The following is a 27089-nucleotide window of genomic DNA, read 5'->3' as shown; positions in this document are numbered from 1 at the left end:
CATTTGACAAAGTACAGCATCCCTTTCCTGATCAAAACTCTTCAAAGTGTAGGGATAGAGGGCACATACCTCAATATCATCAAAGCCATCTATGAAACACCCACCGCAAATATCATTCTCAATGGAGAAAAACTGGAAGCTTTTCCGCTAAGGTCAGGAACATGGCAGGGATGTCCATTATCACCACTGCTATTCAACATAGTACTAGAGGTCCTAGCCTCAGCAATCAGACAACAAAAGGAAATTAAAGGCATCCAAATCGGCAAAGAAGAAGTCAAATTATCACTCTTCGCAGATGATATGATACTATATGTGGAAAACCCAAAAGACTCCACTCCAAAACTGCTAGAACTTGTGTAGGAATCAGTAAAGTGTCAGGATATAAAATCAATGCACAGAAATCAGTTGCATTTCTCTACACCAACAGCAAGACAGAAGAAAGAGATATTAAGGAGTCAATCCCATTTACAACTGCACCCAAAACTATAAAATACCTAGGAATAAACCTAACCAAAGAGGCACAGAATCTAAACTCAGAAAACTATAAAGTACTCATGAAAGAAATTGAGAAAGACACAAAGGAATGGAAAAATGTTCCATGCTCCTGGATTGGAAGAATAAATATTGTGAAAATGTCTATGATACCTAATGCAATCTACACACTTAATGCAATTCCTATCAAAGTACCATCCATCTTTTTCAAAGAAATGGAACAAATAATTCTAAAATTTATACGGAACCAGAAAAGACCTCGAATAGCCAAAGGGATATTGAAAAAGAAAGCCAACGTTGGTGGCATCACAATTCCGGACTTCAAGCTCTATTACAAAGCTGTCATCATCAAGACAGCATGGTACTGGCACAAAAACAGACACATAGATCAATGGAACAGAATAGAGAGCCCAGAAATAGACCCTCAACTCTATAGTCAACTAATCTTCAACAAAGCAGGAAAGAATGTCCAATGGAAAAAAGACAGCCTCTTCAATAAATGGTGCTGGGAAAATTGGACAGCCACATGCAGAAAAATGAAATTGGACCATTTCCTTACACCACACACAAAAATAGACTCAAAATGGATGAAGGACCTCAATGTGCAAAAGGAATCCTTCAAAATCATTGAGGAGAACACAGGCAGCAACCTCTTCGACCTCAGCCACAGCAACAGCTTCTTAGGAACAATGCCAAAGGCAAGGGAAGCAAGGGCAAAAATGAACTATTGGGATTTCATCAAGATCAAAAGCTTTTGCACAGCAAAGGAAACAGTTAACAAAATCAAAAGACAACTGACAGAATGGGAGAAGATATTTGCAAATGACATATCAGATAAAGGACTAGTGTCCAGAATCTATAAAAAACTTAGCAAACTCCACACCCAAAGAACAAATAATCCAATCAAGAAATAGGCAGAGGACATGAACAGACATTTCTGCAAAGAAGACATCCAGTTGGCCAACAGACACATGAAAAAGTGCTCCATATCACTCGGCATCAGGGAAATACAAATCAAAACCACAATGAGATATCACCTCACTCCAGTCAGAATGGCTAAAATAAACAAGTCAGGAAATGACAGATGCTGGCAAGGATGTGGAGAAAGGGGAACCCTCCTACACTGTTGGTGGGAATGCAAGCTGGTGCAGCCACTCTGGAAAACAGCATGGAGATTCCTCAAAATGTTGAAAATAGAACTTCCCTATGACCCAGCAATTGCACTATTGGGTATTTATCCTAAAGATACAAACGTAGTGATCCAAAGCGGCACGTGCACCCGAATGTTTATAGCAACAATGTCCACAATAGCCAAACTATGGAAAGAACCTATATGTCCATCAACAGATGAATGGATCAAGAAGATGTGGCATATATACACAATGGAATACTATGCAGCCATCAAAAGAAATGAAATCTTGCCATTTGCGACAACATGGATGGAACTAGAGCGTATCATGCTTAGTGAAATAAGTCAAGCAGAGAAAGACAACTATCATATGATCTCCCTGATATGAGGAAGTGGTGATGCAACATGGAGGCTTAAGTGGGTAGGAGAAGAATCAATGAAACAAGATGGGATTGGGAGGGAGACAAACCATAAGTGACTCTTAATCTCACAAAACAAACTGAGGGTTGCTGGGGGGAGGGGGTTTGGGAAAAGGGGGTGGGATTATGGACATTGGGGAGGGTATGTGCTTTGGTGAGTGCTGTGAAGTGTGTAAACCTGGTGATTCACAGACCTGTACCCCTGGGGATAAAAATATATGTTTATAAAAAATAAAAAATTAAAAAAAAAAAAAAAGAAACTCCCAACAAACCAAAGTCCAGGACCAGATGGCCTCATAGAAGAGTTCTACCAAACATTTGAGGAAAAGTTAATACCTATTCTTCAAACTATCCCAAAAAATAGAAAAGGAAAAAAAAATTAAAATTCATTTTATGAGGCCAGCATTACCCTTTACCAATACCAGATAAAGACACTACAAAAAAGAACTATAGGCTAATATATCTGATGGATATAGATTTAATGATCCTCCATAAAATAATAGCAAACTGAATTCAACAATACATTAAAAAAAAATCACCAGAATCAAATGGGATTTATTTCCAGGATGTAAAGGTGGTTCAATATTTGCCAATCAATCAATGTGATACATCACATCAATAAGAAAAAGGATAAAAACTCAATACATGTAAAAAAATCATTTGACAAAGTACAACATTCATTCATGTTAAAAACTCAACAAAGTAGGTTTAGAGAGAATGTATCTCAACATGATAAAGGCCACATATGAAAAACAAAACAAAACAGAACAGAACACCAAAACTAACATCATCTGGAATGAGGAAAAACAGAGCTTTTCCCCTATGGTCAGGAAAAAGAGAAGCATATGCACTTTCAATACTTTTATTCAACATAGTACTGGAAGTCCTACTCCATACAATCGGACAACAAAAAGAAATACAAGGCATCCAAATTGGTAATGAAGAAGTAGAATTTCTATTTGCAGAGGACATGAAAATATGTATAGAAAACCCTAAAATTGCTACCAAAAATCTAGAACTGATAATTTCATTCTGTAAAGCTGCAACATACAAAATAACTGTATAGAAATGTGTTGCATTTCTATACACTAGTAATGAAGTAGCAGAAAGGAAAATTAAGGAGTCAATCCCATTTACAATTGCACTGAAAATAATAAATTACCTAGCAATCCAGTACTTTACCAAAGAGGTGAAAGACTCATACTCTGAAATCTAAAACACTGATAAAGGAAAATGAAAAAGATACAAGGAAATTGGAAGAACAAATATTGTTAAAGCATCTACACAACCCATTGTAGTCTACATATTTAATACCATCCCAATTGAAATACAAACAGCATTTTTTACAGAACTAGAATAACAGTCCAGAAATTTGTATGCAACAACAAAAAGTGAAAGACTCATACTCTGAATTCTAAAACACTGATGAAGGAAAATGAAAAAGATACAAGGAAATTGGAAGAACAAATATTGTTAAAATGTCTACACTACCCATGGTAGTCTACATATTTAATACCCTCCCAATTGAAATTCAAACAACATATTTTACAGAACTAGAATAACAGTCCAGAAATTTGTATGCAACAACAAAAAACCCTGAATGGCTGAAGAAATCTCAAGAAAGAAAAACAAAACTGGATATATAACAATCCCAGATTTCAAGTTATATTACAAATGTGCAATAATTAAGACAATATGGCACTGGCACAAAAAACAAAATATATGGAACAAAACAGAAAACACAGAAATAAACCCATCATTATATAGGCATTTAATCTTTGACAGAGGGGGGAAGACTATCCAACAGGAAAAGTCAGTCTCTTCAATTAATTGTGTTGGGAAAACTGGACAGCTACATCCAAAAGGATAAAAATGGACCACTTTCTTACAGTATAAACAAAAATAAATTTAAAATATACTAAAGACCTAAATATGAGACCTGAAACCATAAAAATCCTAGAAGAGAGCACAGGCACTAATTTCTCTGATATTAGTTTTACCAAGATTTTTCTAGAAATGTCTCCTGAGGCAAAGGAAACAAAACCAAAAATAAACTATTGGGACTACATCAAAATAAAAAGCTTCTGCACAGTAACAAAGGAAACAAGCAACAAAACTGAAAAGCAACTTCCTGAATGGAAGAAGATATCTGTGAATGACAAGTCTAAAAAAGGTTGGTATCCAAACCAAACCAACCAAACAAAATTAATCCATTGTATATGAAATTCACCATATTTACTAACTCTACCAGTATTCTATACAGATTTGCTCATTTAACTCTTTATGAAGTTCAGAGCAACTCACATGGGAATGAACTTGAATGTATTCAAAATAAAAGAGAAAAAAAGCATGGAGGGGGCGTCTGCATGCTCAGTCTGTTGAGCGCTTGACTCTGGATTTCAGCTCAGTCACAAAAAACACACACATAGATCCATGGAACTGAATAGAGAGCCCAGAAATGGATCCTCACCTCTGTGGTCAACTAATCATCAACAAAGCAGGAAAGAATGTCAATGGAAAAAAGACAGTCTCTTCAATAAATACTGTTGGGAAAATTGGACAGCCACATGCAGAAACATGAAACTGGACCATTTCCTGATACCACACACAAAAATAGACTCAAAATGGATGAAAGACCTCACTGTGGGACAGAAATTCATAAAAATCAAGGGTGCCTGGGTGACTCAGTCAAGCATCTGCCTTTGGCTCAGGTCATGATTCCAGAGTCCTGGGATCAAGCCCCACATTGGGCTTTCTGCTCAGCAGGAAGCACGTTTCTCCTTCTCTCTCTCTTCCTGCTTGTGTTTCCTATCTTGCTGTTTCTCTCTCTGTCAAATAATAAATAAAATCTTAAAAAAAAAATCCCTCAAAATCTTTGAGAACACAGGCAGCAGCCTCTTCAACCTCAGCCACAGAAACTTCTTCCTAGAGACATCACCAAAGGCAAGGGAAACAAGGGCATAAATGAACTATTGGGACTTCAATAAGATGAGAAGCTTTGACACAACAAAGGAAACAGTCAACAAAATCAAAAGACAACAGATGGGGGGCACCTGGGTGGCTCAGTGGGTTAGAGCCTCTGCCTTTGACTCAGGTCATGATCTCAGGGTCCTGGGATCGAGCCCCACATCAGGCTCTCTGATCAGCGGGAAGCCTGCTTCCTCCTCTCTCTCTCTACCTGCCTCTCTGCCTGCTTGCGATCTCTGTCTCTGTCAAATAAATAAATTAATTTTTTTTTAAAGGCAACAGATGAAATGGGAGAAGATATTTGCAAATGACATATCAGATAAAGGGCTAGTATACAAAATCTATAAAGAATTTATCAAACTCAGGACCCAAAGAACAAATAATCCAATCAAAAAATGGGCAGAAGACATGAACAGTCATTTCTGCAAAGAAGAAATCCATATGGCCAACACACACATGAAAAAGTGCTCAACATCACTTGGCATCAAGGAAATACAAATCAAAACCACAGTGAGATACCACCTAACAGCAGTCAGAATGGCTAAAATTAGTAAGTCAGGAAACCATAAACATTGGCAAGGATGCAGAGAAAGAGGAACCCTCCTACACTGTTGGTGGGAATGCAAGCTGGTGCAGGCACTCTGGAAAATAGTATGGAGGTTTCTCATAAAGTTGAAAATAGAACTACCCTATGATGCAACGATCATACCTACTGGGTATTTACCTTAAACATACAAAGGTAGTGATCCAAAGGGGCACATGTATCTGAGTGTTTATAACAGCAATGTCCACAATAGCCAAACTATGGAAAGAACCTAGATGTCCATCAACAGATGAATGGATATAGAAGATGTTGGGTATATATAAGTGGAATACTATGCAGCCATCAAAAGAAATGAAAAATTGCCACTTGCAATTCAGTGGATAGAACTAGAGGGTATTATGCTGAGTGAAATAAGTCAATCAGAGAATGACAGTTATCATATGATCTCTCTGATATGAGGAATTTGAGAGGCAGGGTGGGGAGTCATGGGGGGAAAAGAGGGGAAAAAAATGAAACAAGGTGGGACCAGGGAGGGAGACAAGCCATAAGAGACTCTTAATCTTGGAAACAAACTGAGGGTTGCTGAGGGGGAAGGTGGGAGGACTAGGGTGGTTGGGTTATTGGGGAGGGTATGTGCTATGGTGAATGCTGTGGATTGTGTAAGACTGATGATTCACAGACCTGTATCCATGAAGCAAATAATACATTATATGTTAATAAAAGAAATAAAATAAAAATAAAATGCCATACAGACTACTTTAAGTGCTTGGATAATTCTCCTGTGTTTACATGTTTATCCCCATCCCCTGAACTCTGGCAATCACTGATATGTTTACTCTCTCTATAGTTTTGCATTTTCCAGAACGCATTCCATTAGAATCATACAACTTTTTTTAGACTAGCTTCTTTCACTTAAAAATGGTTTGTGCACAAGTTGACAACTAATTTCTTTTTGTTACAAAATACTATTCCATTTTGTTTATTTATTTACTTGTTGCAGGGCATTTTTATTTGTTCAAGTATCTAACAATAATAAAGCTGCTATAAATATTTGCATGCAAGATTTGTTTTGGGTCCATCTGTTTTTAAATCAGTTGGGTGCCTAACCAGTAGTGCTGGATAGTATGGTAACTATAAACCTATCTTTTAAAGTGGAGTACAATTTTACATTCCCACCAGCAAGAGAGAGTTCCTACTGCACTACAATGTCACTAGCAATTGGTGTTCTCAGGTTTTAAGATTTTAGCTATTCTAATATGTGTATAGTGGTATATACATGGCAAATGATGTTTAATAAATTTAACATTATTTGCCATGCCATGTGTAACATTCTCTTTGGTGAGGTATCTGTTTACATCTGCTGTAAATTTTTAATCTGGTTGTTCATTTTGCTATTGTTGACTTTTAAGATTTTTTTTTAGGTATAACTGACATACATTTTATTAGTTTCAGGTATGCAACATAATTTTCCAATATTTGTATATATTATGAAATAATCACCATAGTAAGTCTAGTTAACATCTGTCACTGTACATAGTCATATAATTATTTTCTTATGATGAGAACTTTTAAAATTTACACTCTTAACTTTTTTTCTGGTACATTTATAGAGTCAAATATTTATGTTTAAATTTATCTTATTATTATTTTTCATTATTTCTTCTTTTTCTCTTTATGCTATTATATTTATATTTTTATTTAAATTAAATTAATTAACACATAGTATATTACTAGTTTCAGAGGTAGAGTCCAGTGATTCATCAGTCTTATGTAATACCCAGTGCTCATTAAATCATGCACCCTTCTTAATATCCATCACTTAGTTACCCATCCCCCCACCATGCTCCATTCCAGCAACCCTCAGTTCGGTTCCTACATTGAACAGTCTCTTACAGTTTGTTTCTCTCTCTGATTCCATATTATTATATTTTTATCTCTCTTCCCTATGATCCTCTTTTTTTTTTTTTAAAGATTTTATTTATTTATTTGACAGAGAGAGATGACAAGCAGGCAGAGAAGCAGGCAGAGAGAGCGGAGGAAGCAGGCTCCCTGCTGAGCAGAGAGCCTGATTTGGGGCTCGATCCCAGGACCCTGGGATCATGACCTGAGCCGAAGACAGTGGCTTAACCCACTGAGCCACCCAGGCATCCCTGATCCTCTGTTTTATTTCTTAAATTCCACATATAGGTGAGATCATATGATAATTGTCTCTGATTGTCATATAAGTCATATGATAATTGTCTTGCTCTGATTTTGCTTAGCATAATACCCTCTAGCTCCATCTACATTGTTACAAATGGAAATATTTCATTTTTTTGATGGCAGAGTAATATTCATATATAAATACCACATTTTTACCCATTCACTTGTCAGTGGACATCTGGGCTCTTTCCAAAGTTTGGCTATTATGGACATTGTTCCTATAAATATGGGGGTGCAGGTGCCCTTTGGATCACTATATTTTTATCTTTGAGTTAAATACCCAGTAGTGCAATTGCTGGGTCATAGGGGTAGCTCTATTTTCAACTTTTTTAGGAACCTCAGTACTGTTTTCCAGAGTGGCTGCATCAGCTTACATTCCCACCAACAGTGTAAGAGGGTATTCCTTTCTCCACATGCTCACCGATATCTGTTGTTTCCTCAAAATTGATGAAAGACCTAAATGTGAGACAGGAATCCATCAAAATAATAAAGCAGAACTCAAGCAGCAACCTTTGTGATCTCAGCTGCAGCAACTTCTTGCTAAACATGTCTCCAAAGGCAGGAGAAACAAAAGCACAAATGAACTCTTGGGACTTCATTAAAATAAAAAAGCTTTGCATGGCAAAGGAAAGAGTCAACAAAACCAAAATACAATCAACAGAATGGGAGAAGATATCTGTAAATGATATATCAGATAAAGGGCTAGTATCCAAAATCTATAATAACTTATCAAATTCAACACCTGGGGACAAATAATACAATCAAGAAATGGGCAGAAAACATGAACAATCTTCTCCAAAGAAGACATCCAAATGGTCATCCAACACATGAGAAAATGCTCACCATCATTTGACATCAGGGAAATACAAATCAAAACCACAATGAGATACCACCTCATACTGGTCAGAATGGTTAAAATTAATAAGTCTTAACAACTTTCTAATATCCAGTGCAGTATTAATAAATATAGTCACCATGCTGTATATTATATCCCCATGGTTTACATATTTCATAACTCTAACTTTGTATCTTTTGATCCTCTTCACCCATTTGTCTACCCCAAACCCTTTATTAGTATTTTATTATTTTATTTAATTTCTCCCTTTATGTCCCCTAATATTTACTTAAATGTTGAGGTGCTCCCATTTAGGTGCATAGATATCTCTAAATATTATATCCCATTGTTGGATTGACTCCTTTATCATTATGTAATGCTGTTTTTGTCTTTTATTATACAATTTTTGTGTGTGGGTTAAAGTCTATTTTGACTGATATGGGTATTGTTTTCTTTCAGTTGCCATTTGCATAGAACATCTTTTCTCATTCCTTCACCTTCAATCTCTCTGTGTCCTTATGTCTGAAGTGAGTCTCTTGGAGTCAGAATATAGATGGGTCTGCTATTTTTATATATTCAGCCACTATATATTTTTGATTGGAGAATTTAGTCCATTTAAATCTAAAGTAAATATTGATAGTACATATTTTTTGCCATTTTATTACTTGTTTTCTGTTTTGTACTTCCTTTGTCCCTTTCTTCCCTGGGTCTTTTCCCTCATGATTAGATGACTTTCTTTGGTGTGATGCTTAGATTCCATTCTCATTATCTTTTAAGTATGTACTATAAATTTTTGCTTTGTGGTTACCATGAGACTTACATATAAGAATTTATGTTTATAACCATCTATTTTAAGTTGATAACAACTTAAGTTTGAACATATTCTAAAGCTCTACACTTTTACTCTTCCCAATCATGTCCTATGTTTTTGATTTTGCATTTTACATAATTTCAGCTTACATGTCCCTTAAATAATTATTGTTGTTACAATTATTTTTTACTACATTTGTCTTAACTTCCATACTAGCTTAAAATTGATTAACCCATCACTTTTGCCATATATTCACCATTACCAGGTAATTTTCTTGTTACTTATTAGTAACCATTACCAGGTATTTTCTTGTTACTTATTAGTGAACTTATTTTCAGTTTAAAGAAGTCTCTTTAACCTTTTTTGAAAAGCTAGTTTAATGATGTTTAACTCCTTTAACTTTTGCTTGTGTCTGGAAGAACTATCTTTCCTCCAGTTCTGAAGGATAACTTTGATAGAGTAATCTTGGTTGGAAGTTGTTTTTTGTTGTTCTTGTTGCTGTTGTTTTGTTTTTCTTCCAGCACTTGGAATATATTATACTATTCTTTTGTGGCCTACATAGTTTCTGCTTAAAACAAAACAAAACAAAACAAAACAAAAAACAACAAAACTTTCCACAGTCTTTAGGGGGTTCTCTTGTATACAATTAGTTGTTTTTCTCTTGCTGCTTTGAAGATTCTCTCCTTGTTCATAACTTTTTTCACTTGATTTATAATGTGCATTGGTGTAGGTCTTCTTGGTTTCAGCTTATTTGGAACTCTATGGGCTTCCTGGATCTGAATGTCTGTTTCTTTTCAGGGTTATGGAAGTTTTCAGCCACTATTTCTTCAACTAAGTTTTCTGCCTCTTTTCCTCTTTTCTCTCTGGGACTCCTATAAGGTGAATGTTGGTCTCTTTGGAGTTGTCCCATAAGTCATTTCAACTACTTTCACTTTATTTTCATTTACTTTTAATTTTGCTATTCTGATATGGTGACTTTCTTTTCCATGTCCTTGTGTTAACTGATCCTTTTTTCCTCTTTCATCTAGTCTGCTACTGAACGCTTCTTGTGTATTTTTTAGTTCAGTTACCTTATTTAACTCTGTGACTTTTGTTTGGTACTATCTTATTTTTTATTTCTTCAGTGATATTTTTTCTGTGTTTATTTATTCTTCTCCTGAACTTAGTGAGCATCTTTAAAACTATTACTTTGAACTTTTTATCAGGGAAATTACTTATCTCTGTTTAATTTTTTTTTCTCCTTAGTTTTTGTCTTACTCTTTCATTATGTATGCATTCAGATGTTTCCTTATATCACTTGTCTCTGTATTGATTTTTTATGCATTAGATGAAATAGCCACCTCTCCTAATCTTCAAGGGCTGGCCTCTTGTAGGAGATGAATCTTAATGTTCAACCTTGCCCTAGCTGTTGATTATCTCTCAGACTTTTGCAGTTGCCAAGCAGCCTATTTTGTTTTTAATAACTCCTAATAGTTGAAGTGTGCTAAAACCAGTCAGTGTTTCAAAAGGGAGAGTTTGAGTCTGCCCTCAGGCAGCAGCTTTTAAAAAAATACAAACCCATGCAGTCCTGGGTACCACAAGTGTAAGTCCTACTGTCTATTAGAGCCAAGCAATCTAGAGGTGTCCTTGGGTGACAGCTGTAAAAATCAGCACTCCCGAAGAGTGTATGTGCTCCTTCTGGGAGATGTTAATGAGCTATCATGAGTCAGAGGAAAAGTACAAAGATGGCATTTCCTGGCCTGCATTCCCTGAGAGCACGTCTGTGGACTATAGATGTGTGCCAGACCTGAAGCCTGTGTGGACGAGATCTCTCAAGATTTGGACTCAGATCTCGCAAAATTTGCATAGAAATCTCATGAGATGTGCCTGAGATCTTATGAGATCTCAGATCTCACATCTCTGAGATTTAGATATAAATAGTGTGAGATGTGCCTAAGATCTCATGAAATTTGGACTGAGATCTCAGAATATTGAATGAGCTCTCATGAGATTTAGAATGTGATCTCACAAGATATGGACTAAGGTCTCAAGGGATTTGGACAGATATCTTATAAGATTCAGACATACATCTTGCAAGATTTGGACTGAGATATCATGAGATTTAACTCAGATCTCATGAGATTTTGACTAAGCTATCATAAGATTTGGGTAGAATTCATGTGATATGTGCCTGAGATCTCATGAGATTTTGAATGAGTTCTCATGAGATTTGGGGGGAAATCACATGAGATGTATCTGAGATCTGATGAGGTTTGGACTGAGATGTCATGAGATTTGGGCTAAGACTTAATAAGATTTGGCCTATGATCTCACTAGATTTGGGTAGAAGTCACGTGAGATGTACCTGAGATATCATGAGATTTGGATAGAGATCTCATAATATTTGGAATGAGTTCTCATAAGATTTATCAGATATCTCATAAGATTTGAACTGAGATCTCAAGAGATTTGGTTACCTACCTACTTGAGGAGCATGAAGCAGGCTGTGCAAGGGAGTACCATTTCCATCTAAGGGCCTGACAGTTTGGTCAGAAACCTAAGTAGCTTTAACCTTAGACTTTGTTGGCTGGCCCAAGGTCTCACAGGGCTTGAATGACATCTGACAAGATTTGGACTGAGATCATGTGAGATCTTCCCCAAGATCATGTGAAATCTGTCAAAGTCAAGAGCTGCCTTCTTCCTGTAGTAGGTGTATCTCACAGTCTGTCATGAAAGGTCAAACTCTTAAGATGGCATCCAGAGAGTCTTCTCATGTGTTTAGATGAGCCAGCTCTCAGTATCCTTGACTCTTCCTAGAACTAAAATGCTCCCATATCTCTTCCTTCTCACCTAATGTCAGTAAGGTTGCTCAAACCCATTTATCCCTATTTCAGTGCTCCATTTGGACCCCAAAACCAGAATGGCATCTGTGGGCTTTGTGGAATGCCAGGTGTCTCCAGTTTCTCCAGATGAGAATGTCCATGTTTTAGTGATTATGCTGTCCAGGCATCTTCTTCCATTCTTGATGTTGTCTTTTGATTTTGTCAATGTTTCCTTTGCTGTGCAAAAGCTTTATATCTTGATAAAGGCCTTATTATTCATTCTGGCTTTTGTTTCCCTTGCCTTTGGAGATGTGTCTAGCAAGAATTTGTCAAATAGATTGCTGCCTGTGTTCTGCCCTAGAATTGTGAAAGGATGCTCCACATCACTTGGCATAGGATTTACAAATCAAAACCACAAGGAGATACCACCTCACACCAATCAGAATGGATAAAATGAACACTTGTGGAAACAACAGGTGTTGGCAAGGATGTGGAGAAAGCGGAACCATCTTACACTTTTGGTGGAAATGCAAACTGATGCGGCACTCTGGAAAACTGTGTGGCAGTTCCTGAAAATGTTACCAATAGAACTACCTTAGGACTCATTGATGATATGCCTAGGTGTTTATCCAAAGCATGCATGCATACTGATTTGAAAGGGCACACCCCCCCCCCCAATGTTTAGGGCAGCAATGTCCACAATCCCCAAACTAATTCCCTATTCCCAATTTTATTGTATATTTTTGGCTTTCCTTGTACCATTTCCATCCCCTTGCTGATTTTTTTTTTTTTTTTTTTCATTTCAGTTTAGTTTACCTATGGGCACCTGGGGGATTTTACCGACATAGCCTGAACCCAAGTGAATTCCCACTTCAGGTCTGCATTATATGAGATCATCCATGTCTGCTATCCCAAAGGAAAGGGGGCTATCTTCTCCTTGAGCTTGGGACACACTCTTTCTGAAGAACAGAACTATCACAAATATGCTGCATGCCGCAGGATCTCGTGAGCTCAGGAATTGCCCTTTCAAAGCCTATTTCACCACAGCCTGCATCCAAAAGCTTGAGCATCAGCTGGGAGTCCCAACATACTATAACTGAATCTCTGCAGCCTCTATCCATTCATGGTGAGGGCCATTCAAAGAAGTGAACACCAGCTTTTCCTCTCTTTCTGTAGGAAGAACACAAAGTTCTTGCTGCCAATGGTTCCAGGTGTAGGCAATGGAGATTTCCCCTCACCTAAGCCCACAGTTGTTTCTCACTCCTGGAAATGAGAATTGGGTTGTTAGGAGATTGCCCTAGTCACTTCAATAAAAACATTCTGTCTCATCTCCCTTCCAAGAAACACATTTGACCCACTATACAACCATTTCCATCCTCTTGCTCTATTTCAGTCTAGGTTCACCCTGAAGGCCATTCAGATTCAGTGTCTCAGAACAATTTCCTCTTCTTTAAACTGGAATGTCTGGAAGACTCCTTGTGACTGTGGGAAAGTGTGGGCCATAGCACCACCACTCCCCTTGAAACTGAGTTTCAGAACTATGTTTGCATTTTATTTCTACCCGCCCTCATTTTCTTGATGAGAGGGGTAAATCTGACAATTTATTTCCAGAAAAAATTGTTCATACAGAGGTTTGGTTTGGTCTATCTGTGGGAGGAGATGAGTTTAGGATCTTTCTACATTGCCATCTTGAACTAGAACCAAAATATTTTTTTAAAAGATTTTATTTATTTATTTGACAGAGAGAGATCACAAGTAGGCAGAGAGGCAGGCAGAGAGAGAGAGAGGAGGAAGCAGGATCCCTGCTGAGCAGAGAGCCCGATGTGGGACTTAATCCCAGGACCCTGAGACCATGACCTGAGCCGAAGGCAGTGGCTTAACCCACTGAGCCACCCAGGCGCCCCTAGAACCAAAATATTTTTAAGTAATATTTTGGATACAAGTTCTTTATCTGAGCTTTATGATTATCTTTATCCATGACTTTTTTTTTTTCATTTTCTTAACAGTATCTTTCTTAATGCAGAAGTATTTAGTTAGTTCAGATTATCAATTTTTGTTCTTCATTTTTTGGCAGTAATTTCCATGTTATATCTGAAAATTAATTACCAAACTCAGGGTCACTTAGATTTTCTTCTGTGTTTTCTTTTTACATTTTTGTAAATTTGCATTTTGTATTTAGACCTATGAACCATTTCGAGTTATTTTTTTTTTTAAGATTTTTTTATTTATTTGACAGAGAGAGTGAGATCACAAGTAGACAGAGAGGCAGGCAGAGAGAGAGAGAGGGAAGCAGGCTCCTGGCTGGCTCAGGGGGTTAAGCCTCTGCTTTCAGCTTGGGTCATGGTCTCAGGGTTCTGGGACCTCTCTGCTCAGCAGGGAGACTGCTGACCTGTTGAGCAGAGAGCTTGATCAAGGCTCCCTGCTGAGCAGAGAGGTCCCAGAACCCTGAGACCATGACCCAAGCTGAAAGCAGAGGCTTAACCCCCTGAGCCACCCAGGTGCCCCTCAAGTTAATTTTTTAAAGATTTTATTTATTTATTTGACAGAGAGAGATCACAAGTAGGCAGAGAGAGGGGGGAGCAGTCTCCCCGCCTGGCAGAGAGACTAATGTTGGACTTGATCCCGGGACCCTGAGATCATAACCTGAGCTGAAGGCAGAGGCTCAACCCACTGAGCCACCCAGGCACCCCTTGAATTAATTTTTATGTAAAGTGTAAAGTAAGGTCAGTGTCTAGGTGCATTAAAAAAAATATGTGTTGAAATTATAGATCAGATAGGGAATAATTGATATTCTATTTTTTACAAAGTTTTATTTAAACTGTAGTTAGTAAACATACAGCATAATACTGGTTTCAGGAGTAGAATTCAGTGATTCATCATTACACAAGTACCCTCCTTTATAGCAATCCTCCACTTAGCCCATTTCCCACCCATCTCTCTTCCAATAACCCTCAGTTTGTTCTCTGTAGTTAGGAGTCTCTTATAGTATAGTTTGCTTCCTTCTTTTTTTTTTCCCCTTCCCCTATGACATTCTAACAATATTTTAAAAGTTTCTTTGATTAGTTTCATCAGCATTTTGTAGTTTTCTGTCTATACAGCATGTATATAGTTTGTTCGATTTATATCTAAGTATTTCAGTTTTGGGGGCTATCACAAATGGTACTGTCTTTAATTTCAAATTTCAGTTGTTCATTATTGGTATTAAGAAAGAATTTGACTTTTATTTATTGACTTTCTTTTCTTCAACCTTGCAGTATTTCTTTTCTGTTTTTGTTTTTAATCTCAAGCAAGATCAGTGTGTTTTCCTTTTTATCTAAACACAATATATTTTTTGTTTTGTTTTTATTTTAATTCCAGTTAGTTAATATACAGTGATATGAAAATTTTATGTGTATTACATAGTGATTCAACAATTCATATGTCACCTGGTGCTCCTCATGATAAGTATACCCCTTAATCACCATCACCTACTTCACCCATTTCCACACCCACCTCTCCTCTGGTAATCATCAGTTTGTTTTCTGGAGACTGTTTCTTGGTTTGCTTCTTTCTTGTTTTTTGTTTTCCTTTGCTCATTTGTTTTATTTCTTAAATTCCACATATGAATGAATTCATATAGTATTTATCTTTCTCTAACTGACTTATTTTGCTTAGCATTATAGTCTCTAGCTCAATTGGTGACATTGCAAAGAACAAGATTTTATTCTTTTTTTATGCCTAAATTACACACACACACACACACACACACATACATACATACACACACACCACATCTTCTTTTTTCATTTATCAATTGTTGGACACTTGGGCAAACACTAGGTCTTTTGACTGAAACATTTAGGCCATTTACATTTTTTTAATTTTTTAAAATTTTTATTTATTTTTTAAATATCTTTTCAGTCTTCCAGAATTCATTGTTTATCCACCACACCCAGTGCTCCATGTAATATGTGCCCTCCATAATTCCCACCACAAGGCTCACCCAACCTCCCACCCCCCACCCCTTCAAAACCCTCAGATTGTTTTTCAGAGTCCATAGTCTCTCATTGTTCATCTCCCCCTCCAATTTCCCCCAACTCCCTTCACCTCTCCATCTCCCCATGTCTTCCATGTTTTATATATATATACATATGTGTATATATATATATATATAATTTGAGAGAGACATAAAGAGACTGAGAGAGCCTAATGAGGGGGAGAGGCAGAGGGAGAGAGAGAGAAGACTGCCACTGAGCTGGGAGCCTGACATGGGGCTTTATCCCAGGACCTGGAGACCATGATCTGAGCCAAAGGCAGATACTTAACCATCTGAGCCACCCAGACACCCCTGGTAGTTACATTTTTAATCTTGGGGTAAGTGCCACACTGCTTTCCACCATTGCTGGATCATTTTATATTACTGTCGGTAGCATGCAACGATTTCAATTTTCCACATCCTTGCCAACACTTTTTTTTTTTTTTTAACTAATAGCCATCCTAGCAGGTGTGAGGTGATTCTCATTGTAATTTTTTTTTTTAACTTTTTATTTTTTATAAACATATATTTTTATCCCCAGGGGTACAGATTTGCATTTCTTTGATTATTAGTAACATTGAGCATCTTTTTTTTTTAAAAACATATTTGTTGGCTATTTGTATATTTTCTTTGGAGAAATGTTTATTCAAGTCTGTGGCTCATTATTCCAATCAGCTTATTAGTTGTTGTAGTGTTTGTTGTTTTCTTATTCATTTGTAGGAGTTCTTATGTATTTTGGAAATTCACCCCTTACCAGATATATAGTATGCAAATATTTTTTCCTAGAATATAGGTTACATTTTCACACTGTTTATTTTTACTTTTATTGTGCAGAACCTTATTAGTTTGTTTTTATTTTAGTTGTTTGTGCTTTTAGTCTAATACCCATGAAGTTATTGCTGGGACCAATGCCATGAAGCTTTTCTTTCTTTCTTCCTTCCTTTTTTTTTTTTTTAAGATTTTATTTATTTATTTGACAGACAGAGATCACAGGTAGGAAGAGAGGCAGGCAGAGAGCAAGGGGGAATGCAGGCAACCTGCTGAGCAGAGAGCCTGATGTGGGACTTGATCCCAGGACCCTGGGATCATGACCTGAGCTGAAGGCAGAGGCTTTAACCCACTGAGCCACCCAGGTGCCCCTCTTTCTTTCTTTTTAGATTTTATTTATTCATTTGAGAGAGAAAGAGAGAGAGAAAGGGACAGAGACAGAGAGAGCATAAGCAGGGGGAGAGGCAAAGGGAGAGGGAGAAGCAGACTCCCCACTGAGCTGGGATCCCAACATAGAGCTTGATCCCAGGACCTGGATCAAGACCTGAGGCGAAGGCAGATGCTTAACTGACTGAGCTATCCAGGCACTCCACCCCTTTGTTTTGTTTTCTAGTAGTTCTATTGTTTTAGGTCTTATGAGAAAGTCTTCACTGTTTTGACCTTTTTGTGTATTGTATAGCAAAGAGGTCCAATTTCCATCTTTTGCATGTGGATATTCAGTTTTCCCAACTTTATTTGTTGATGAGTCCATCCTTTCTCTATTGTGTATTCCTAGAGATATTGTTGAAGATCAGTTGATTGTATACATGTGGATTCCCCCCATTTTGAACAATTAAAACAATACCTTATTGTTTTGATTGCTGCAGCTTTATAATTTATTTTGAAATCAGGAATTGTGATGTCTCCAGGTTTGTTATTGTTTCTCAAAAACGTTTTGTCACTTCTCAATAGTAAGAGAAGCATGATAATGACTGCATGATTTCAAAGCTTTGATTTTAACTTTGGGATCTAGGCACAAGACCAGATATTAATGTGTCCCTATGGAATGCTTGCACAAATCAGAGTCAGAACCCTTTGCTAAGAATGTTGAATCTGAGCAACAGTAAGTAAAGGACATAGTCAAATTCACTCATTCAAAATGTTTAGAGTGATGGGCATCATATCGGGCGCTGGGCAAGCAGAAGTAAATAAGACATGCCCTTGCTCTCAACAAATTTACAGTCTAGGTATGCTTTTGGGGAATGAAGTGAAGGAAGAAATTAGGCCGATTTTCCCAGTGTTTCAGCTTGGGTGACTTTGGATGGATGTGTCATTCACCAACACAGACAATCTTAGAACAATTTGAGAAGGAAAGACATGAGTTTAATTTAGGTATGTGGGACATGAGATGTTTGTAAGATACTGAAATATGAAAGCAAGGTTTCTCAAAATATTAGGTCATGATGGAGCAATGTGGGCATTCTTCATGCAAGACAGGTGTTTGAGGCTATGAGAGTAGATTTTATTAATGCTGTTATTGGATGACATAAAGAAAGACTGAAGTAGGAGTATGCTCCCTAAGTAGTTCAAGACATTGTACTGATAGAGGAGCAGGCTTTGAAAAGAACTAAAGAGAAACAAACTGCCAAAGATACAACAATGATTTTTAATGGGTAGACCTGGAGACAGAAAATTAGAAACACTCTGAGCTTTATTAGCTCCAATAGTGTGTGTGTGCATATTCCATAATATTTTCTATTGATAAGACCATGTAATCTATAAATACAGACAACTTTAACTTTTCATTCTAAATTTGATATATTTTATTATTTTTCATCCTTACCCAAATTCTGTGGCTAACCTCCAATGTAATCTTCAATAGAAATGAAGAGAGTCAACACTATTGCTTTGTTTCCATTCTTAGCTCTAGGTTTTTCTAGCCCTTTTTTAGATCGAAGAAGTTTCTATTTATAGTTTGTTGAATTTTGTTGTTGTTATTAAATATCAGAAAGATATTAGATTTCCTCAAATGTTTTCATGTGTCTATTGAGATTAACATATGGGGTATTTTCTTTATTAATATTATTAATATAATTTTTATATTAATTAGTTTGCAGATATTATACTAATCTGCATTTCTTGGATAAATTGACTTTTTAAATTATTGAATATAGTTAATATAGTTACATCCACTGTTACATCAGTTTCAGGTATACAACAAAGTGTTTCAACAGGTCTATGCATTATGCTATGCTCACCATCTGACACCACAGAACACTATTACAATACCATTGGTTATGTTCCTTTTATCATTGTAACTTATTTATCTCATAACTGGGTGCTTGTATCTTCCACTTCCTTTTTCCCATTTTGTCTATCACCCACCCCCATTCTCTGGCAACCATCAGTTTGTTCTCCTTAATTATGGGTCTGTTTCTGCTTTACGTTTCTTCATTTTTTTTATTTGTTTGTTTATTTGTTTTTAGATTTCACATTTAGGTGAAATCATATGATGTTTCTCTTTTTCTGTCTGATTTATTTCAGTTAGCATACTATCCTCTAGGTCCATACCACCTTCCATGTTGTCATAAATGGCAAAATCTTATGTTTTTTGTGGTTTGAGTAATATTTCTTTATCCATTTATCTATTAAAAAACACTCAGTTGCTTCCACATCTTGGCCATTGTAAATAATACTGCAATAAACAAAGGAATAAATAATATTTTTGAATTAGTTTCTTCTTTTTTTTTTTTTTTTTTTTTTGATGGTTTCAGTGGCCAGTATTGGAATTACTGAAGAGGGTTTTCTTTTCACTACATTCTCGCCAACACTTGTTCTTACTTATCATTTTGATTCTAGCCATTTTGGCAATTGTAAGATGGTGTTTTAGTGTGGTTTTGATTTGCATTTCCTAATGCTAGTGAAATTGAGCACCTCTTCATGTGTCTATTCACAATCTGTATGTCTTCATTGGAAACAATGTTTATTCTTCTGCCCATTTTAAATCAGATTATTATTATTGTGATTTGTGTTTAGTTGTATAAGTTCTTTATATGTTTTTCATATTAGCTCCTTATTGGATATATCATTTGTGAATATCTATTGCCATTCAGTATGTTGCCTTTTTGTTTTGTTGAGGTTTTCAATTGCACTTGGTTTGATATATAATCCTTTTTATATATTTTGCTGGACTTACTTTGCTACTATATTATTGAGGGCATATGAATCTATATTTACAAGAGATTTTGGTGTATAGTTTTCTTTTCTGATGAAACCTTTGTCTTGTTTTCATTTCAATTCTGGTCTTATGTTCTCCTTACTCTCTTGTGCTATTATTGTTATACAAATTACATCGATCTAGAGCATAAATCAGTCAGTATAGCATTTTAATAATTGCTTCATATTGTTGTCTTTTATACTAGATAGAAGAGTTATAATAAATTTACAATGTCCTTATTTTTATCCATGTTGTTGTCTTTACTGATGTTCTTACTTCTTTTGTGAACATTTGTTATTGTTTGATATCTTTTCATTTCAACCTGAATTAATTTCTGTGGTATTTGTTTGTATGATAAGTGGGCTATGACATTCTATTTTTGCCTATCTGGGACATCTAAATTTCTTTTCTGTTTTTGAAATACAGGCTCTTTGGATAAAGACTTATAGGTTGACAGATTTTCTTTTTAGCAGTTTGAATCTATCATTCCATTTTCTTGTGGGCTTCTTCTTCTTCTTCGTTTTTGTTTTGTTTTGTTTTTATTTTTGTTTTTTTGATGATAAGACAGCTGTTAGTCTTATTAAGAAATCTTTTACATTATGAGTTTTTTTTTTTTCAAAATTTTATTGACAGTGACACCTGTGTGACTCAGTTTTTTGAGCATCAGACTCTTGGTTTCAGCTCAAGTCATGATGTCATGACTCATGGGATTGAGGTCAGCATCATCCAGCTATACACTCAGTGGGGAGTCTGCTTACATATTATTTCCCTCTGCCCTCCCCACCCTCAGTCTCTCTCTTCCCCTCTCTCCCTAAGAATAATAAATAAATCTTTTTTAAATTTTTTGACAGTTTTACTATGTGTTAAGGTATGGAAGTGCTTGAGTATATTCTAAATGTTTTTATAATATTTTTAATTGTTTTATTAACATAAAATGTATTATTAGCCCCGGGTACAGGTCTGTGAATCGCCAGGTTTACACATTTCACAGCACTCACCATAGTGTATACCTTCTCCAATGTCCATAACCCAATCACCATCTCCCTACCCCCTACCCCCTGGCAAACCTCAGTTTCTTTCATGAGTTTAAGAGTCTCTTATAATTTGTCTCCCTTCTGATTCCATCTATTTCATTTATTCCTTTCCTGCCCCCAAACCCCCCACTTTGCTTCTCAACTTCCTTATATCAGGAAGATCATATGATAATTGTCTTTCTCTGATTGACTTATTTCGCTCAGCATAATTCCCTCTAGTTCCATTCATGTCATCACAAATGGCAAGATTTCATTTCTTGTGATGGCTACATAGCATTCCATTGTGTATATATACAAAATATTCTTTATCCATTCATCTGTTGATGGACATTTAGATTCTTTCCACAGTTTGGCTATTGTGGACATTGCTACTGTAAACATGTGGGTGCACATGCCCCTTCAGATCACTACATTTATAACTTTAGGTAAATACCCAGTAGTGTGATTGCTGGGTCATAGGGTAGCTCTATTTTCAACTTTTTGAGGAACCTCCATGCTGTTTTCCAGAGTAGTTGCACCAGCTTGCATTCCTACCAACAGTGTAGGAGGGTTGCCCTTTCTCCACATCCTCGCCAGCATCTGTCATTGCCTGGCTTGTTAATTTTAGCCATTGTGACTGGTGTGAGGTGGTATCTCATTGTGGTTTTGATTTGTATTTCCCTAATGCCGAGTGATGTGGAGCCCTTTTTCATGTGTCTGTTGGCCAGCTGGATGTCTTCTTTGCAGAAATGTCTGTTCATGTCCTCCGCCCATTTCTTGATTGGATTATTTGTTCTTTGGGTTTTGAATTTTTCATAGATGGCTTTGATGATATTGAGGTATGTACCCTCTACTCCTATGCTTTGAAGAGTTTTGATCAAGAAAGGATGCTGTACTTTATCAAATGCTTTTTCAGCATCTATTGAGAGTATCATATGGTTATTGCACTGTCTTTTATTGATGTATTGTATCCCATTGATTGATTTGCAGATGTTGAACCAATCTTGATGCCCAGGAATAAATCCCACTTGGTCATGGTGATTTATCCTTTTAATATACTGTTGGATCCTATTGGCTAGTATTTTGGTGAGAATTTTCACATCTGTGTTCATCAAGGATATTGGTCTGTAATTCTCTTTTTTGATAGGATTTTTTTTCTGGTAATGATCAAGGTAATGTTGACCTCATAAAATGAGTTTGAAAGTTTTCCTTCCTTTTCTATTTTTTGGAATAGTTTCAGAAGTATAGGAATTAATTCTTTAAATGTTTGGTGTAATTCCTCTGGGAAGCTGTCTGGCCCTGGGCTCTTGTTTGTTGGGAGACTTTTGATGACTGCTTCAATCTCCTTACTGGTTATGAGTCTGTTCAGGTTTTCTATTTCTTCCTGGTTCAGTTGTGGTAGTTTACATGTCTCTTGGAATGCATCCATTTCTTCCAGATTGTCAAATTTGCTGGCATATAGTTGATTTTAATATGTACTTATAATTGTTTTTGATTCTTTGGTGTTGGTTGTGATCTCTCATCTTTCATTCATGATTTTATTTATTTGGGTCCTTTCTCTTTTCTTTTTGATAAGTCAGGACAGGGGTTTACCAATCTTATTAATTCTTTCAAAGAACCAGCTCCTAGTTTTGTTGAATTGTTCATTTTTTTTTTTTCTTTTAGCTTCTATTTTATTGATTTCTGCTCTGATCTTTGTGATTTCTGTTCTCCTGCTGGGTTTAGGTTTTCTTTGTTGTTCTTTCTCCAGCTCCTTTAGGTTGTATATTTGAGACCTTCCTTATTTCCTGAGAAAGGTTAGTATTGGTATATATTTTCCTGTCAGGACTGCTTTTGCTGTGTCCCACAGATTTTGAACCATCGTGTTTTCATTATCATTTGTTTCCATTATTTTTTTTTCAATTCTTCCTTAATTTCCTGGTTGACCCATTCATTCTTTAGAAGGATGCTTCTTAGTCTCCATGTATTTGGGTTCTTTCCAAATTTCCTCTTGTGATTGAGTTCTCACTCCAGAGCATTGTGGTCTGAAAATATGAAGAGAATTATCCCAATCTTTTGGTACTGCTTGAGACCTGATTTGTGACCCAGGATGTGATCTATTCTGGAGAATGTTCCATGTACACTAGTGAAGGATGTGTATTCTGTTGCTTTGATATGGAATGTTCTGAATATATTTGTGATGTCCATCTGGTCCAGTGTGTCATTTAAGGCCTTTATTTCCTTGTTTATCTTTTGCTTGGCTGACCTGTCCATTTCAGTGAGGGGGGTGTTAAAGTCCCCTACTATTATTGTATAATTGTTGATGTGTTTTTATGATTTTGTTATTAATTGGTTTGTATAGTTGGCTGCTCCCATGTTAGAGGCATAGATATTTAAAATTATTAGATCTTCTTGTTGGACAGACAGACAGACCCTTTGAATATGATATAGTGTCCTTTCTCATCTCTTATTATAGTCTTTGATTTAAAATTTACTTGATCTGATATAAGGACTGCCACCCCAGCTTTCTTTTGATGTCCATTAGCATGCTAAATTATTTTCCACCCCCTCACTTTAAATCTGGAAGTGTCTTTGGGTCTAAAACCAGTTTATTGTAGGCAGCATATTGATGGTTTTTTTCTTCTATCCATTCTGATATCCTGTGTCTTTTGATTGAGGTATTTAGGCCATTTATATTCAGGGTAACTATTGAGAGATATGAATTTATTGCTATTATATAATCTGTAACATGACTGTTACTTTATATTGTCTCTGTTCCTTTCTGGTCTACCACTTGCAGGCTCTCTCTTTTCTTAAAGGACCCCTTTCAATATTTCCTGTAGAGCTGGTTTGTTGTTTACAAATTCTTTTAGTTTTTGTTTGTCCTAGAAGCTTTTTATCTCTCCTTTTATTTGCAATGATAGCTTAGCTGGATATAATATTCTTGCATGTTTTTCTCATTTAGTGCTCTGAATATATCATGCCAGTTCTTTCTGGCCTGCCAGGTCTCAGTGGATAAGTCTGTTGCTGATCTAATATTTTTACCATTTTATGTTATAGACTTCTTGTCCTGAGCTTCTTTCAGGGTTTTCTCTTTGTCACTAAGGCTTGTAAGTTTTACTATTAGATGATGGGGAGTGGACCTATTCTTATTGATTTTGAGGGGGATTATCTGCACCTCCTGGATTTTGATGCTTGTTCTGTTGCCATATTAGGGAAATTCTCTATAATAATTTGCTCCAATATACCTTCTGCCCTGCTCTCTCTTTCTTCTTCTGGAATCCCAATTATTAGAATGTTGTTTCATTTTATGGTATCACTTATCTCTTGAATTCTCCCCTCATGGTCCAGTATTTGTTTGTCTCTCTTTTGCTCAGCTTCTTTATTCTCTATCATTTGGTCTTTCATATCATTAATTCTCTCTTGTGCCTCATTTATCCTAGCAGTAAGAGCCTCCATTTTTTATTGCACCTCATAATAGCTTTTTTAAAAAATTTCAGTTTGGTTAGATTTTAGTTCTTTTATTTCTCCAGAAAGGGCTTTTATTTCTCCAGACAGGTTTTCTCTAATATCTCGATTATCTTCCATGTCTTTTTTGAGCCCAGCTAGCACCTTGAGAATCATCATTCTGAACTCTAGATCTGAACATATTACCAATGTCCGCATTGATTAGGTCCCAAGCCTTCAGTATTGCCTCTTGTTCTTTTTATTGTGGTGAGTTTTTCCACCTTATTTATCCAGGTAAGAATATGTGGAGAGAATAAAATAATAAAAGGGTGGAAAGACTGAAAAATGTGCATTAACCAAATAAGAAGAGACCCAAAATCATGGGGGTAAAAAGAAGTTTTTTTAAAAAAAAAAAGAAATAATGAGAGAGAGAGAGAGAGAGAATTAAAAAAAAAAAAAGAAAATTTATATATTAGGCTGGTGAAAAGAACAGAGCCACCCACTTAAGTTTGGGAGTATTTTGGTGTCTTAGAAGAAACTACTTCCCAAAATTTTAAAGAAAGGGGAAAAACAACAACAACAACAACAAATATATATATATATATATATATATATATATATATATATACACACATACACATATATGTATGTGTATATATACATATTTATATATGTATATGTACACACATACACACACACATAAATAAAGGTAAATACAAGGAAGGGATGGACTATAACTGTAAAGTTGAAAATTTTTTAAATTTTCTAAAAAAAGAGTTGATAAGATATGTTGGTTAGGAAAAGAAAGAAAAAGAAACTGGAGAAAATTTGCTCAGGCTGGAGACTAGAACAAAGCCCTGTGCTAGATCGTAGGGTATATTTTGATCTATTAGAAGAAGTTGTATCCCCAATTTTTTAGAAGAAAAAACCTATGTGTATAGAAAAAAATAAGTTAGATACAATGAAGGATAAAATATTACTATAATAATGAAGGTTCAAAAAAATTTTAATGAAAGGTACTGTTAAGATAAACTAGTTAGAACACTTTAAGAAAAAGGATAGAGTAAGGTTAAAAATGTTAGAATAAGAAAAAAAATTAAAAAGTTAACTAACTTTGCAAAACAAAACATGGGGAGAAAGCCATGAATTCCATGGTTTGCTTTCTCCTCCTCTTCAATTCCACTGTTCTCCTTGATAAGTGAGCTCATAACACAGGTATTTCAGGAATAACCAAAGCAGTTAAGGAGATTACATTGGAAAGCAAGGACAGTATAAAACTTCAAGTTCGCGCAGCAATATGTGAGGAGGAGGAGAAGCTGCATATATGGAAGAATATGAAGAAAGTGGATTGTTGGAAACAGATGAGGCTACCCTAGACACAAGGAAAATAGTAGAAGCTTGTAAAATTAAAACTGATGCTGGAGGTGAAGATGCTATTTTGCAAACAAGAACTTATGACCTTTATATCACTTATGATAAATATTACCAGACACCACAATTATGGTTGTTTGACTATGATGAGCAAAGGCAGCCTTTAACAGTTGAACACATGTATGAAGACATCAGTCAAGATCATGTGAAGAAAACAGTGACCATTGAAAATCACCCTCATCTCTCACCACCTCCTATGTGTTCAGTTCATCCATGCAGGCATGCTGAGGTGATGAAGAAAATCATTGAGACTGTTGCAGGAGGAGGAGGAGAACTTGGTGCTCATATGTATCTTCTAATTTTCTTGAAGTTTGTATAAGCTGTCATTCCAACAATAGAATATGACTACACAAGACACTTCAAAATGTAACAGAGAGAGCATAGAATCTATCCTAATTATTGTTTCTGATTTTTAAACAATTAACCCATAGATGTGACCATTGACCATATTCACCAATATGTACAATTTCTCTAATAAAGGGACTTATATGTTTATGCATTAAATTTAAAAAGTTCCACTACCGGAAAAAAAAAAATTCTTGCTGATCTTCTTGGGGAGGGAACTATTGTAGTGATTCTCAAGTGTCTTTGCCTGAGGTAGAATTAATGCACCCTTGCCAGGGGCTAGGCTAAATAATCTGCTGAGTTCTCTCTCAGGAGATTTTGTTCCCTGAAAGCTTCTGGTAGAGTTCTGGAGGATGGGAATGAAAATGGCAGCCGCCCAGTCTCCAGCCAAGAGGAGCCAAGAACTCAGGACCCCACTCCTCAGTGCATCCTCGGAGTAAAGTGTTTAATCACCAGTCTCACTGGCCTCCAGCTGTGCTCTGAGCTCACCCAGCCTGTGACAGAGTATCTCTGTCTGTGACACACAGCCCTGCCTTTAGTCTCCAAAACCAGGAGATCTTTACCACTCTTCCAGATCTGCCACTTGTGGAGTCCCGGCTCAAAGAACAGTGGTCTGACTGTGCCATGGATCACAGTTTAAGGTAACCCCAATTTGAGAGCTCACTCTTTGGCTCCATCTCTGTAACTGGCTTCCC

At 36.3% G+C, this 27089-nt stretch overlaps 1 pseudogene across 1 annotated transcript; it reads left to right on the top strand.

Annotated features, from left to right (window-relative positions):
- The first annotated feature begins 13190 nt into the window (after window positions 1-13190).
- LOC309843460 (ubiquitin-like-conjugating enzyme ATG3 pseudogene) lies at window positions 13191-26553 on the top strand (annotated as a pseudogene). Its single transcript has 2 exons — window positions 13191-13326; window positions 25822-26553. The product of its transcript is annotated as a ubiquitin-like-conjugating enzyme ATG3 pseudogene (transcript).
- Window positions 26554-27089: the final 536 nt, after the last annotated feature.

The sequence above is a fragment of the Mustela nivalis genome, assembly GCF_964662115.1.
Source record: "Mustela nivalis genome assembly, chromosome: 11".
NCBI classification, from domain to species: Eukaryota; Metazoa; Chordata; class Mammalia; order Carnivora; family Mustelidae; genus Mustela; species Mustela nivalis.
Note: the sequence above shows the minus strand (reverse complement) of the source record. Positions and strands in the feature narration are given on the sequence as shown.